Source organism: Fukomys damarensis, unplaced genomic scaffold (assembly GCF_012274545.1).
Source record: "Fukomys damarensis isolate Sample0158 unplaced genomic scaffold, DMR_v1.0_HiC HiC_scaffold_23, whole genome shotgun sequence".
Taxonomy (NCBI): Eukaryota; Metazoa; Chordata; class Mammalia; order Rodentia; family Bathyergidae; genus Fukomys; species Fukomys damarensis.
The window spans coordinates 22,858,331-22,874,248 of NW_022900935.1; the positions used below are offsets into that span (position 1 = coordinate 22,858,331).

Consider the following 15,918-nt stretch of genomic DNA (forward strand, 5'->3'; position numbering starts at 1 on the left):
GCTCTGCACTGGTGGCTCTGGCAGCGCCGGTTGCGCGGGCGGCGACGGGCGGACGGGCGGCGCTCTCGGGTGAGGTTCCGCTCTGGTCCTCGGACTCGGACTGCGACTCGGACTCCTTCCGTCTGTTGCCCAACGGCGCGCTGGTGCACTCACTTCGGGACCCTTGGCTCAAACCCCACTCTCTCACACGCAACACCTCCAACCTCCTAGCTGCTAGAGCGCGCCGGCCGAGCGTTTATAGGACCCCAGCCATTGGTTGGCCAGTTGGTGTGTCAGGAGGGAGGGGCGTGTGGGCGGGGCCTGGGCCGGGCACGTCCGGGGCGGGGCTCCACGACGGCTGGCGGATCCTCTCTGCTCCCGGTGTGCGACGACCCTGGAGAGCGCTCGCTGTGTGACCCTGGGCAAGTGAGCTCACCTCTCTGAGTTTAGCAGCCTCTAGTAAAATGGAGGAGCTGGTACCCGGCTGTAAGGGAAACTGGGAGCCGCCCAGCCTAGCGCTTTAGAGCTAGGACTCTGGATTCCTCTCTGTCCCGGGGTAATTTAAGATAAATCAGGAATAATAATAGTACCATCTCCTAGGATTGTTGTGAAGATTAAGTGAATTAATATTTGTAAAGCATTTTGAGCGGGCGTCATTCTACCACGTGGAAAGTGGCTTTTAATTCTTTATTAGCGAAACTATGCAGGTCTTGCTCCCTGATTGAGGCCTCCTTGCCTTCCTGGTTCCTCCTCCACATTTCCTGTCCCCCAGGTTTTGCACCAGTTGGGCTCTCTTCCTGCTTTAAGATGGCCTGTCTTCTGAGAGTCCAGGTGCATCTGTGGTAACACCTAAGTGTGAAGAGCTTGAGAAGAGGCAGGTGACTAAATGGATAAGGGCACGGGAGACGGGCATTGAAGCAGCTCGTCTGCAAACCCGGGCTCGAGCCCCTGGTCTACGAATCGTGGCTTTCTCGTGGATAGCATGTAATGCATAACATACTACACGAGTGGTGGTGAGACTTTTCAGGCGTGCTCATGATATGCTCGGCATATGCATGTTTACTGATGGTGGTGCTGGTATTGTCATCTGATTTCACCATGTTTCTTCTTCTAGACCCGTGCCTTTGGAACAGTCTCAAGGTCTGGCCACAGTTCTAGGTTAGGACTAGTGTTAGCTCCTGTGTTAGCTCCCTTTCTTGGTGAAGGGGTCCATAGTGGGGTTTCTTTTGGAAACAGAAAGGCCAAGATGACTCCTGGCATTCTTGAGCAGTATGCCCAGTGCTGGCCGAGGGGCATACAACTTGGGCTTGGAGCCCTAGGATGGAAAGCAGTCCTTTTCTGGGCACACCCCTGCCCATGGCTCCAATTTCTATATGTTAAGCCTGGAGAGTTTGAGCCACCTTCCACCTCTGTCCTTATCAGGACACCAGAGTCTTCCTGGCTCCAACTCCCACATCAACCTCCTTTACTCTGGGTTGTCTTCAGGACCTTTATAGTCTCTGGTCTTCCCTCCCTCCTCAGTCCTGGATCTTGTGATGATCCTGTTCATGCATTTGACACTGTCATGGAGAGAGGGAGCCCCAAGCCTTGCTGTGGGGACCTTTTTCAGGGCACCAGGTTACAAGCTCAGCCTCATGTCACACTCCAGCCCCACACCTTTGCTCTGGTGCCCAAGTGGGGGTCTTCTGTCCTTCATTCCTTGGTATTTCTCAATTAGCTGTTATCATCTGTCTCTCTACCCCCTCATTGTGAGCACCTGAGGGTGAAGGAGTGGAGAAGGGCTGGGCTGGGGATTTGGCTCGGTGGTTCCACCACCTGCCTTGAAAGCAGTTCGAAGGGCCCCGTGAGCAGCTGGTCTGTCGGTCTCTATTTTCCAATGTGGCTAACACAGACTTCCCTCCAGTAACTTTTGGGTTTTGCTACCTTCCTGCTCAGTGCCTTGCCCTAGTTCCCATTTCCTCACACAGCCAGCCCAATTGCCAGCCCTGTGCTGGTCCCTTTCCCAGAGACAGAGGGATGAGAGGCCCTGACTAGCTTCCTGGAGTCCCCAAACTGGAGGGGACACAAGAGGGAGGATGAGTGTACAGTATAAATATAGGTACAAGAGCAGAGCTTGTGCCACAGGAGCAGAGGGAATGGAGAGCCCTTCAAAAGAGGGGAAGGTCATGCTGAGCAGGATTTAGAAGGCTGAATATGAATTCACCAAATAGATGGAGAGAAGGCCATTCTTGGCAGAGGGAAGAGCAGGTGCAAAAGCAGCAGACCATCATCACGGGCGAAGAGACAGAGACTCCACAGACTCTATGGGCTGCGTCCAGAGGTTGATGGTGGATTCAGACTTTGGAATCCCAGCTCCACTGTTTTTCATTTGTTTGCTTTTTGGGTTTTTTGCCAAACATGCCTGAGCATGCTCCTTCTCTTCTCTGAGCCCTAAGACCCATGTGTATAGGTGCAACAGTCCCCTCCTGGATGAGCCTCGGGGAGGGAGGGCAGATGTGTATAAAGGTTTTTCCACATAACTTTACTGTGCTGATTCTCGGTATCAGCAGTTCAGTCAAATCCCCATCCCCACGGTCAGGGTGCCACTTGTGACAAAGCAGTATAGCCAGAAAAACCACTTTACCTTTGCCTCACCCACCAGACCTGCCCAAACACAGACCCCCATTACCTGCTTGAAATTCCACTTCTCTGTGTCCTCTCTCTCTACATGTTTTATGGCTCCTAGAGGCTATTATGAGAAGTCGTAGACCCTGGATCAGAGGTTAGGCTCTGGTTAGTAGGGCTGTGGCTCCTCTGGCCACCTGAGTCTGGGGAAACAGAATGTAACTCGTCTAGGGAGGGTGCACCTGGAGAAGAAGGCCCCAGGCATTAGCATTGCATCTGGGAGAGGGATCACAGGCCTGAAAGGGGGACTTAAACCAGAGTGGCGCCACTAGCTGGGAGGGGATTGAGGAGGAGAGGAGATGAAGGTGGAGAGAAGAGATAAGGTTGAAGAGGTGGGATCACAAAGGGTCCCAAAAGCCAGGCATGGGAGTCAGGGTTTTATTCAGTGGGCAGCGGGGAGCATCAGGAGTTTTTAAGAAGATAAAGGACCTAAGGAAATCCCAGCCTCCCCACAGCCTCTCCTACTTGAGGCTTTAGGGGGAGATGACAAGGTGGCGGGGCCCCAGAGTTCAGCCCGGACACACCTAGTGTCCCCTCTCCAGCCTGTGCCCACACTGGCAGCTTTGTTCTCTGGAGGCTGACTTCAGTCCTGGAAGCAACTAGAGCTTTTCTGGGTTCATTCCAAGCAATTCCAGCCCCAGCCAGTCTGGAGGAAAAGAGCTCCCTGGGACTGGGGAACTGATGGGGAGGTGCCAGGTGCACATGCTCCAGCGGGTGCCCGGTGCGTGTCTCAGAGCACGAAGTTGGGTCCCTGGGGCCGAGGGGTGGGCGGTGCTCTGTAGGGCGGGTCCTAGAGGCTCTGGAGGCAGGAGTGAGTAAGGCCAGCCTGAGGCCGGAAAAGGCTCTTTTGCCTTTAAAGGTAAGCGTCCTTGGTGTCAGGGAGAAAAGCCTTTGCTGACTTAGCTGCTACTGATGCAAGGGGGGCTGGCAGGTGCTGGGTCTAGAGAGCCCCTAATCTGCAGGATGTTTTGCAACTCAGATCCTCCTGGACTGCAGGTAAACATGGTGTTGGCAAGGCTGGCATTCCACCCTCTAGGAGATCCTGCTGCTGGGCCAGGCAGGACAGTTTTGCATGTTTAATATTTTCATTCTGATTTACATACCTGCTCAAACCTCCTGCTCCCAGAACTCTACAGCATCCCTTCCTGATCCTTTTGTGCACCCCTCCCTGGCCCTCTGCAAGTGATATCATCGGTTGCTGGAGGACACTGAAGGACCATTTCCCTGCTCCACATCTTTAGAGCACTCATGCCTCTGAAAGGTGCCTCACACTTGCCACACTTAAACCTAACTCATCATCACCCCTGCCAGTCTCCCCACCAGTCAGGTGTCTTCCTGACTTCGCTCTCTCTCTCCCTCACTTCCAATATCCAGTCAAGCCTATGGATTTTACTCTTCCAGAATACCATGGGAGCCGGGAGTGGTGGCATACGCCTGTCATCCAGGCTACTCAGGAGGCTGAGGCTGGAAGATCTGGGTGACTTAGTGATTCCCTTAATGATACCCTATCTCAAAGTAAAAAAAATAAAAAAGAACTGTGGATGTAGCTCAGTGCAAGATCTTGGGTTTCATCCCCAGTACAGCAAAAATCAAAATGATGAGACTCCATGTTCTCTTGTCCATCCTTGAAGTCCCTCTTCCAGTGCAGGCTACAGCCAGTGCTTATGCCTCCCTCTACCTGCTCCCACCTTGGTCTCTCCATGATGCACAGCTGACCGTATCACTCCCTCCTGTCAACATCTGTCCACAGCCTCCTACAGCATGGATATCTCTCACAGACATCTTGTTGAGGCCATATGCAAGAGTGGGACTGCATGTATATAAAGTTTAAAAACAGGCAAGAACCTGCACGGGACTAGAATATGTATCAGAGGAACTCTTCCTTCCTGGAAGGGAGGGTCTCAACTGTGAGGCGAGCTGGTAATCAGGGGAGACAGGTGAAAACCAGATCGGCAGTTCTGGTGTTTTCCTTTTGCCTTACGCTTTGATACGAGGAGGCTTCCCGCAGTTGCACGGATATTTTCTCATCATGGATTTTTTTGGCACTAATTTTGATTTTTCAGAAACACTGCATCAAGATTATAATTTATGTTGATGGCTCAGTTTCTTTGGCACTCCTCCCTCCTTAAATTTTACGCAGGAGGATAGCGTTTCTTTGCCATACCCTAGTCCTGACCTTGTTTGGTAATTCTGCTTCTTAAATCAGGCAGCTGGTTACACAGGGGATGCTGTTTGTCTTTGGACAGGCAGGATTCTTGCACTTTTCTGTATGCATAATATGCTTGAATTATTTGAGGGGTGGGGAGAAAGCTGAGCAGGGTGGTACCTGTAATCCCATCTACTTCAGCACTGAGGCAGGAGTTCTAGCTGTGAATCAAAAGTTCAAGGGCCAGCCTGGGCAACTCGATGAGATCCTGTCTCAATAAAAATGGCTAGAGGTGCAGTTCAGTGGTAGGGCACCTTTTTAGTGTGTGTGAGGCCTCAGTTCAATCCCCAGTACTGGAAAAAAGAAAAGAAAAGAATTTGTATTTAAAATCTTTATGTGGTTCCAGGATAATGTCTCTTGTCTACTTCCTCCAGCATTCCTATCACCAAAAAAAAAAACCAGTAGCTGCTACACACTGGGTATCAGTACATATTTGTTGAGTGAATTAATATAATATATCAGTTAATTTAACTCCCACAGGAGCTCTAGGAGTTTTTCTGTCTCTTTCCCTCTGTCTTTTTTTTTTTTTTTTTTTTTTTTTTTTGGTACTGGGGATTGAACTCCAGGCCTTATGCTTGCAAGGCAGGCATTTTTTTATTTGCTTTTTTAAGACAGGTTCTCACTGTGTAGTTCAGACTGGCCTTGAACTCACTATGTAGCCTAGACTGACCTTGAATTTGCAAACTCTTCACAATCCTCCTGCCTCAGCCTCCACACCTGGCCTTCACTTCATTTTCTGAAGCTTGGGGAAATAAGGTAATTTGCTCCCATATTATGCAGGCACTGTTTTTGCCCCTCCATTAAATGAAAAAATAAGAGTCAAGCCCGCAGTGTTATCACTTAGATTACGATTATTTGAGTCTTATCTTCCCTGTAGATAATGACTTCTCCAGGTCAGGATCTCAGGCATCTTTCTGTTCCCTTGTCCAACAAATTATTTGGCACAGAAAAGAAACTATAAATGTTTTATAAATGAGTGAATCAAACAATGAATGAAGGAGGAGGCCCATCGGAAATGTATGGCAGGCAGAGCACAGGATTTGGAGAGTGACTTGCTGGCTGTTTGGTTTTGGCTGTGTAACCTAACCTGAGTCTGTTTCCCCAAATGAAATGAGAATAATGCCGGTACTCACCTCAGAGATTGATTGTGATTATGAAGGGAGAAAATGGCTGACATATACTTTAAAAATGGCAACTCTTCTAATTTCCAACTCTTTATATCCCCAGAGCTTGGTTTATTTTAAGGTAGGAAGCATCTACTTTGCTTGACTTCTGTTTTTGTTAGAGTTTCATGACCTAAACTCATTATGGCCTTAAACTTACTATGAAGCCCAACCCTGGCCTTGAGCTCACAGCTGTCTGCTGCCTCAGTCTCCTGAGTCTGGCATTCTAGGCATGCACCTGGTTCATCTCTCAGTTTCTGTGTACTGTTTTTTTTTTGGCAGGGGGCAGTGATCTCCGAGGTTGGAAGGAGAGGACCTGGTTGCAGCCCCACAAAGGGCAGAGTTTCGGGACAGTTCAGCTCTGGCTTTATGGCCCAACGGTGCCATCTTTGGTGAGTTTCTTATTCCCTGTGGGCCTCATTTTCTCTTTGTATAATGGGCCCACAGTAATCTCTGGGAAGGACTCAGTGCCTTGGCCGTGGACCTAGCATACAGGAGGTCCTCCATAAAGATTGAGTGTGAGGAATTAACCTGGCACCCTTGAGAGTGGAGGAACAGCAGGGACACTGGAGAGATTCAGAAAACAGTGCTGCAGCCCCAGATTTGTTCATGACCCACCTCTGGGCGCCCCCACTCCTCTGGAGTGGCTCTGTACCGCTTCTTTTTATACTATCTGTGATAAAATTTTTGCTTTGCACCTATCTTCTCTGACTCCTCTTCCTCTTTCTGTACAACAGAGTGAGAGAGACAAGCCTAGCTAGGGTGAGTCTGGGGACCCCCTAAACCCCGGACCCAATGGACATAACATATGAAACCCGGGCCTCCTCACTTTGAGAATCTATCATGCAGCAATCGGATCAGAAAGGAAGCACATAGCTCACCTCCTAACCCGGCAGCCACCACCCAGCCAGTGTCCACCAGTGCAGGCTTCCCCGCCCGGCTCCCACCTGCTTGCCACCTGGCAGTCACATGCATATTCATCACAGACAAGCTGGCTGACTCATTCATGACATTGCGACTGACTCACCCTTTACAGAGGGGCGGTGAGAACCAGAGCAGAACCTGGAGGAGCAGTTCCTTTCCCTGAGGAGGTTAAAGGCCCCAAACCCAGGATAGTTCTTATCTAGCTGGCTCGTGAGAAAGGGAAAGTGCCTTGGCTGGCTGGAGACAAGACCTTGGACTCAGAGAAGGGGCCTCTGCTCAACTCCCGGCTCTGTCACAAATTTGCTGGGCAGGTAGTTCCTAGGGCTCTGTCGTGAAAGGGTTGCCACAGGTAACCTCCTAGCATTGCTGCAGACAAGGCTGTGGGGGCCTGCTGGGGGCAGGGGGGTTATAACTCCTGATGTCACACAGGCACGTGTGTTCATTAAAGCTGTTGACTGGAGATACGTGTTTATGGACATGGAAAGGAATCCACAATATTTTTGAGGTTATAGGAGCATATGCTTGTCACAGTTTCTGAAGTACGTAGCTACCATGAGGTTGGATTTCTCTAAATGTATTCTGGATGTTATCTGAAATTATCTGTGGGTAGTACAATTAGGGGTGATTATTTTTACCTTTTGTAATACAGTATCTGCATTTTGCTGACATGAATGGGTATCAACTGAGTGACAGTTCTTTCCTCACAGGGCTACAATGTGTGTTAACTAAGACATTTATTCACTTGTCTGATAAATATTTGTTAAGCACCTAATGTGTGCTAGATTTTGTGAAAGCCAGCAGTAGAGGCTCAGCAAGTTGGGCTCACTCAAGGATCTGGTTTCCTGGGACTCACAGTGAAGCTGGACACGTGTCTGGAGACTTCTGCACAAAAGCTCTCTATCCATTCTGGATTAAAGGATATAAAAACAGTGTTTCAGCTGCCCATTGCTGTAGTGGTTTTAAGTGGCAATAATTTATTACTTCTCAGGATTTTGTGGATTGACCAGGCAGTTCCGTTCCATGTGCTGTTAACTGGGGTCACTCAGGCATCCAGTGGACACATAGTTGGGCCATTCTCTCCACTTGTCCCCTGCAGGACAGCCTGGGCTTCCTTACAGAATGGCAGCTGGGTTCCAAGAGGGAATATTCCAAAGAGACCTGCCCTCATGTAAAAAAGCTTACTTTGCCTAGCTATATCAATTTATATCATTCCTGATACAAATTGTGTTGTACTCTTAATCTATAATAAACATTTCTCTGCAAGTAAATGTTTTCCCAATACAATTTTTAGTTAATTAAATTTTTGTGGCACTGGAGACTGAACCCACAGGTTCACACATGCCAGTTACATAAGCGCTCTACCACTGAGCTGTACCTCCAGCCTTCCTGACATATTTTTCAGGTGGAACTGAGGGCTCAGTGCAATTTTTAATGCCTGAATGACAGCCTCTCATTGTTCGAACCAGTCTTCTACTAATGAATATGTTAGGTAGTTTCTACTTTGAAGCAATTATAACCAACTCTGTGAACCAACAGTGTACCAATAACTCAGTACAAATCCTTATAGGAAAGGGATTAGAAGGTCAGAGGACAGGTGCAGTTTTTAGACTTTGCCAAATTGTCCTTCAAAACATATTGTGCTTTTTAACTAGCCATAAAAGGACCTGCCCTTTCACAATCCTCTGATCAATACTGGGCCTGGTTTGCCTTTTTAGTCTTTGTCCATCAGATCTGTGAAAAATGTTATCTTATCATTGTCTTTGAAAGAGAGAAAAAGCCAAGCATGGTAGGGCATGCCTATAATCCCAACACTCTGGGAGTTTGAGGCAGGAGGATCACAAGTTTGAGCCCAGCCTGTGCAACTTAGCAACTTAGTGAGTTCCTGTCTCAAGCTAAAAAATAAAAAGGGCTGAAGATGTCACTCAGTTCAAAGGCCCTGGGTTCAACTCCTAGTGCTGCAAAAATGTAAACAAAAGCCGCACAACAAAGAGAAGAGTCAAAGTGACCCAGAGCCAGTGCTCCAGTCTTTTACCGGCAGGCAGCCCTAATACAACAGCAAGGCTGAGGCAGTGCGTTGCAGCATCTCTGCCCAGACTCAGGCTGGAACACCAAGGCACAGTGTTAACAGTTGGCTGTGGCATAAAGGCTCTGTCTTTGCTGTGCAGTTTACTAGGACAAGTCCAGTGCTTTCCTGTCTGTGGATGTGGGGCTTCTGACGGGTGCAGGATACATAGCCTCACCTGCATGACCAGCCTGCTCTGACCCTGTTCCCTCTGACCCACTCTGGAGGACCCGGCACTGCGGGCCGGCCATGGCTAGTGAGTGTGTAACGAGGCATACCATGAAGGATACTCACACAGGTCTTTGTCCTTATGGCCTCATAAACTCAGTAGCTGGCAGGCACCTTCCTGTGCACGAGTTGGGCCCCTGGACTTGGGGCCAGCTTCCATCTTCCTGGCTGTGGAGCAAGCAACAGAACTTTTCTGAACCTCAGTCTTTTCATCCAGAAAGTGAGGGTACTAGAGCTTTAAAGATTTTTTACTTCCTGTATGTCCGGTACTTGTGATCCTCCCAGGAACCCTCCCAGATTGAGAGTGTCCTGCCCACTTTACAGATGAGGCTAGGAAAGGCCCAGAAAAGGGAAATAACTTGCCCAAGATTACCCAGCAAGGAAGCAGTAGAGTTGGAGATGAGATCGGGTCAGCCTGGAGCAGAGTCCAGGCAAACTCCTGCAGGGGTGGTGAAGGACTGGATGAGGGTGAGGAGCTCTGTCACAATCTGTGGTAGCCAGGCAGTTTTAGGACCTTCTGTCACTAGGCTGGATGATGAATTTGAGTTATTATTTGTGGGCAGGGTGGCTGGACTGGGGACTGCTTGGAGAGCCAAGGTTCCCATGGGAGTCTGATTCCTGCAGAGGGAGGCAGGGCCTGTCCCTGAACACTTCTTACCATCATCTCATGGACTCATGTGCTAGGAATCCTTTACATGCAGACCTTTGCTGTACTCAGTTTTCATGATGGTTCCTGACTAAATGTACTGTTGTGATTCCCATTCTTTAGAGTGGGATACTTAGGGATATTGGGTAACCTGCCAGGGAGGGAGAGCTGGGTTCCTGGCTGATTTGTGACCTCATCTTCTTAAGCGTGGCCCAGGTGTGAGGTGCTCCTGGTCTGAACATCAGCGTTTACACAGCCTGTGCACTGTTACCCCATCAGAGCTGCCTCTCAGCCCAAGTAGGTGATCAGGCAGGGCCATTTTCCATCTTACCCCTTACCAATGGAGAAATTGAGGCCCAGTGGCAGGGGAGGGGTGCCATGAAGGCTTGTTTCTTCCACTGCCTCAGCCTACCTCAGTCCGGATAGGGAAATGGTGGAATGGGAAAATCTCACACGTGTGGCGGACCCCTGCCTACCAGGGAAGCTGCAAACTTTACTAGGGCAAGGGTGAGGGCGGGCGGGTGTTCCTTCCAGGGAATCAAGGTGTGGCAGGATGGGGAGTGAGTGAGATGAGGGGAGAATCAGGCTGGGAAGAGGAGAAAGCAAGTCTCTGGGGGTTTGTGGGGAGAAAGGAAGGGAGCTAGACAGGCCAGGAATGGGGGTTTGGCTTGAAGAATACTTAGCAGGAAGTTTAAGTGGGGGCCAAGCAGGAGTGTAGAGCTGTAGGGTTAGAGGTTATTGGATGCAAATTATGACTTTGCTCCTTATGAGAATGGTGAGTTTGCTGAGCCAATGATTTTCCTGAGCCCCAGTGTCCTCTTTAAAAGAGCTGAAGCTCAGTGGATGCCTGAAATGCTGCTTGGGTTAGGACCTGGCTCTGCCACTTAGTAGTTGACCTAGGGCAAGTAAATTCACCTCTGTGGACCTCAGTGACTCCAGATGTAAGATGGGTCCGGAAATTTTAAAAAACCCACTTCTCAGAGGTGTCAATGAGGATAAAGGAGTCTGGCTGTGCACACAGAACCCTTAGAGTAGGGTTTCCACCTGGTAAGTGTTTATCTTCCTCTTCACCGCCACTGCCATCGCTCCACCACCACCATCATCATCATCATCATCTACATCAAAGGATTCTCGAGGCTTACACAAAGCAGCTTGTACAAACTGTCTTGCACAGGGATTATTAAATAATTATGGAGCAGAGTGACAGGTGTTGTGACCTAGGGTGATAGAAAGTACTGGGAGACTCACAGGAAAGAGAGAATAGTTTTGCCTTGCTCTCTGAAAAAAGGTTGGGAAGGGCTTCTCAGAGGATGCAGAGTTTTTCCTTGGGCCTTGCAGTGTGTGTAGACATTCTCTAGAAGACAGAAAGATGCAAAGATTTGGTTGTGAGAGAACCTGAGTATGTCAGAAGAACATGGGCAGTTTCATGAGGCTGTGTGTTTGGGATGAAGGGCAAGGCAAAGGCTACACAGGGACGCTGGGGCCAGACTTCAGAGGGCTGGGAATGCCTGGCTGGGGTTTAAAATTGATCCAGTTGGTGGGCAGTTCCTACTTGACAGGATGGCAGAATCTCCTGGGGCAGTTTAAAGAAATATCCTTCTATGGCCCCTCCAGTTTCACAGAGACTCAGGGATCTTCACTATTTAAGGCTTGGCAGGATATTTTGATGCCCATCAGGGATGAGGACTCCTGACACTGGGGGAGGGAAGGTGTCTAAATGAAGAGACAGGTCCCTTTGTTATCTCTGGCCCAGACCTCCAAGACCTGAACAGAACTTGCTTGACAAGGTGAGGAATGGCTCCAGGAGACCCTGACCCTCTGCTTCCCACTCTTTTCCAGGGAAGTCGCACACTGTGATGCCCACATTTACCTGCAGGGTTGTACCTCAGAGGGGCTTCCTCCTTGTACCCCTTTGGCTCCAGCGGGGCCAACCTACCCCGCCCTTCCTCCCTCTCTTCCAAAAAATATTTTTGTACTACTCTACCATGTGCAGGCCCCACGTTGGGCCCTGAGGTGCTGTGGTGAATAAAGTAGTAGTTCCTTCCTCCTCCCCAAAGCTTCCAGTCAGTTCTGGCTCCCTCAGATCCCCTGTTTGAGAAGTGATTTGTCATCAGGAATGCAGCTAAATACAAGACAGCTGAAACAGGAAATCCACCCAGGGGGTTCAAACAACAGCATGAAGGACTAGTGGTTTCATCTCCCGGCCCTGGAGCTTTCTGGTCCACCTCACCCCATCTTTAGGAGCCCAATCTCTCTCTCCTGACTTAGGCTTTGCCTGCCTAACTTCCAGGCTACGAAAGCCCTGGTGCCTAGCGTGGTGTCAGCTGCACAGCCCACATTCCACCTTAGTCTATAAAGAAGACAGCAGATTTGGGCAAGGGCTGAGCAGCTCTTCCTCAGGGCAAGGTCAGAGATGGTTTCCTGGCAGGGTTAGCAGAAACAACAAACATGAGGAAATGACAAGGATTCTGAGGGTTTCAGAGCGCACACCTCAGGGATAGGATGGACCCCACAGAGAGCTGGCAGTAGGGTTCTGGAGGCAGCTTCCTCACCTCCCTCTTGGAGCTGGCTTTGTTTTCTTCTTTTCTTTCCTCAGGTTCCCTTGCTCACTCTAACCCCACCCATACCATTACCAGATGTCTTTGTCTCATTCACTTATTCATTGCCATTCATTTCTTCTTTCCTTTATTTGACACATAGGGTCTGTGAGCCAGATGCAGGGTAAACTTGTAGGCAGAATGCAGCTTCACATGAAGTTCTCAATTGGGTAGGGAAATTAACATAGTTAAACACTCATACAATGTAAGTATTAAGTTAATGGTATCGAGTTCATGATGTTATAAAACCAGGGTGTAACCAATGCAAGGCTGATTGTTAGAATTTAAGGAGAGCAAGCCATACAGCCTATCCAGGGCAAAGGCACAAAGGCATGAGACAGCGACGAGAGTTCAGCTAAGGTTCAAGTAGCAGAGGAAGTGACCCTGGAAACATCAGCAGGGGCAGTCCATGAAGGGCCTTGTGTGCTGGACCAAGGAACTAGAACTTTGTGCCATTGGCAAGAGGATTGTAGACATAGTCTAAGTCTACCTATTTATTTATTTTTTATTTGCTGTACCGGGGATTGAATTTAGGACCTTGCACATGTTAGTCAAGTGCTCTACCCTTGAGCTATAGCCGCAGCTCTAGACTTTTATTTTAGAACACTCCTGAGGGAGTTAGTAGGGGAGTAAAGCCCAGAAGGAAAGTCCAGGCAGAGAGCAGCCTGTGAAGAGGACCAGCAGTGTGAGTACGGGAAGAGCCTGGGTCCAAGAGGCCCCTGGGCTGTAGAGCTGGCTCCACTGGAGAGAGGCTGGCTGGCAGGAACTCCTGGGCTTTCTGCTTGAACAGGCTCAAATGACCATGCGTCTGATCTGTGTCTAGGAATTTGGAAGTCCTCAGCAGGACCTCAGCCCACACCTAGGAAAGACCTCAGGTGTCAGATGGGGCCCTGCTCCTGAAGCAAGAAGAGGGTAAAAGGCAGAGAATTGAGGATACGTGACTCTGGGATATTTATGTCCCCTTTAAGCTCCTAGTAAAGATGAACCATAGACAACTGGAGGCATCTGGGACTATTTTCTTGCTGTGCCTGGCCTCCCTCCCAGGAGGCTCCTCTTAGGCTTCTCATTTTGATTCCAGTTATTGTCTGCTCCCCGCCTGGGACTCAGGTCTATCCTGTTCCTGCCTTCCAGTTCCTGGTAAGGATGAGCACTGGCTTGGCTCTGCCTGCTCAGGTGCCTTCAGAAATGTGCCTGCCTTGCCAGCCTCCATCAGGGTCAATCTCAGAGGATGGTCGAGGAGTACACAGACACAAGTGCTTACTCCCAGGAGCCCAGGTGGCCAATTAATCTCTCATACAGTAAACATTGCTTCGAGCATCCAGCGTGTGCTAGTGCCTGGACTGAGAGGTGGATTTAGACTCAGACTCTGTGGACTCAGACTTGGTCCTTATGCTGGAAGAGTTTATATCTGAATGGAGACAAACACATTCAACACAACACGACCAATGACAACACGGTATGACTCAACACAACATAACACAAGATGAAGGGTCTTAGATCTATCTTGCAGCACCTGGGGCTTTTGCTGGAAAAAGGGAAGCTCATAGACAAAGGGGCAGTAAAGGACAAAGGAGAGAGAGGAGGCTGTTTATTGGAATGTCAGTGAGGTAAGGAGTTAAGGAAGCTCTAGGTCAGATCTCTAAAGTCAGAGCTCCTGTCCTTACGATCTTGGATTGATGACTTAACTCTCTGTGTCTCAGTATCCACATCTGCAAAATGGAGAGATTAATATTGCATATCTCCTAGGGCTTAACTGAGAGAAAGCGTGGAAAGTCCCTGGCTCAGTGTCTGGAATGTGCCAAGCACAGTGGCATTAGTTATAGTGGTGGTTTTTGTCTTAGAATTGTAGTTTTATTATACTCCTAGATTCTTGGAGTAAGAGAACTGTAGATTCAGAAACCCAAAGATCTTAGAACCTTAAACACAAAACCTAAGGAAAACACTGAGTCTCAATAGTACCTAGGAAGGGTGGGGAGAGGGAGGCGTCTCTGTCTCTTCAAATGGTAGTAAGATTTCCTCTAATGCCGCAGGGTCAGTCGAGGGCTGTCACATTCAGTTGCTCAGGTTTTATACTGTGTGCCTCTAGAGAAGGCCACTCCCATAGACTCTGGCCTGAATGGAGTCCCAAGGTGCGGTATGTGCTGCACCACCACACCATGAAACACTGTTTTCTACCTGCTCACATTTCCCCCACGATCTCTATTTCCCGCAAAGCATACTGGCTTTTTTCCTGAGCCATCCTGACTTGAATGTGTTGAAACTGACTCTTGGATTTCATATAAACCATAAAATCATTCCCTCAAGCATTCCTGAGAGTAGACCAGTGAGAGGCTTTGGAATGTTCAGAGGAGGATCTCCTCTCGTGAAGCCCGGTTCATGTGAAGGACAGTTGATGCCATCCAGATAATATAATGAGACGCTTGTCCCTGCCCCTTGTTAGTCCCTTCCTCCCTCCTTAGGACCCTAGGCTTTAGCTTTCCCAAGCTTATGGCTGGATCTCTACTCAAAGTCCTTATCAAAGCATTTCCTCCCATCAGAGGTAGTTCCTTGTCTTCTTAAGAATTCTGGGCCATAATTTTAGGTACTAATTTTTTGTATATTTCACAACATTTAGTACCACATAAAACTCATAAAACCTTAAAATCAAGAATTTTGTAATAATCTAGCCTAAGGGTCATAGGTCTAAGAAATGTGGAGAACTGGAGAACCCCCCAAATATTAACAACCGATGGAGCCATGAGGGGTCACTAAGACCTCACCTTAGTCTGCATGGGTATCTCCTTTACAACACTCCTGGCCTCTGCTCCTAGGGCCTCTGCTTAACCTCAGCTGCCTGTGGAAATGCTTGAGATAAGGAGGCCCTTAAGTTTGTTCTGTACTTGTGATAACTCATGTGGACTACAGCTCAAGGTATGTGTGATTTCAGAGGAATGACAGGAAGATCAGGATGCAGTGACCCAGCTAGACCCAGCAGCTGGGATCTGGGTGGTCTAAGGTATGGTAAGCATGATGACCTCAGCCATGACTGGCGCAGGACTGTGGCTAGAGGGTGAGGCATAATAAGAACAAGAATGATGATGGTGGCCTCCATCTATTGGTACGTTGTATTTTCAAATCATTAGGCCCAAATACTTTTAAATTTCTATTAGATTTCTTCTTTGGTTCAGTGATATTTAGAAATGTATTGATAGCCATCTTGCTTTTATTGCTATCTTAGTTTAATTCCATTTTCCTCTGAAAGCAGACATTGTATGATTTATATTCTTATGTATTTGTTAAGCTGTGTTTTATTGCTTAGTGAATATTTCATGTGAGCTTGAGAAGAATGTGTAGTCTACTGTTGTTGGGTAGAATATGCTGTCTATGCCAATTAGGGCTGGGACCAGCATGTACCAGGCCCTGGTCTGATCTTCCACATTAGAAAAAAAAAAAAAAAAAAAAAAAAAAAA

The 15,918-nt window shown here is 48.5% G+C and overlaps 1 long non-coding RNA gene across 2 annotated transcripts in view; it reads left to right on the top strand.

Annotated features, from left to right (window-relative positions):
• Positions 1-334: 334 nt before the first annotated feature.
• Positions 335-15,918, top strand: part of LOC104869187 — a 24,277-nt gene continuing 8,693 nt past the window's right edge. For both annotated transcript variants that reach the window (XR_002025693.2, XR_782225.1), the window contains exons 1-2: positions 335-405; positions 6,295-6,404. This is a non-coding gene — a long non-coding RNA (uncharacterized LOC104869187). The remainder of the gene's footprint in view (positions 406-6,294; positions 6,405-15,918) is intronic.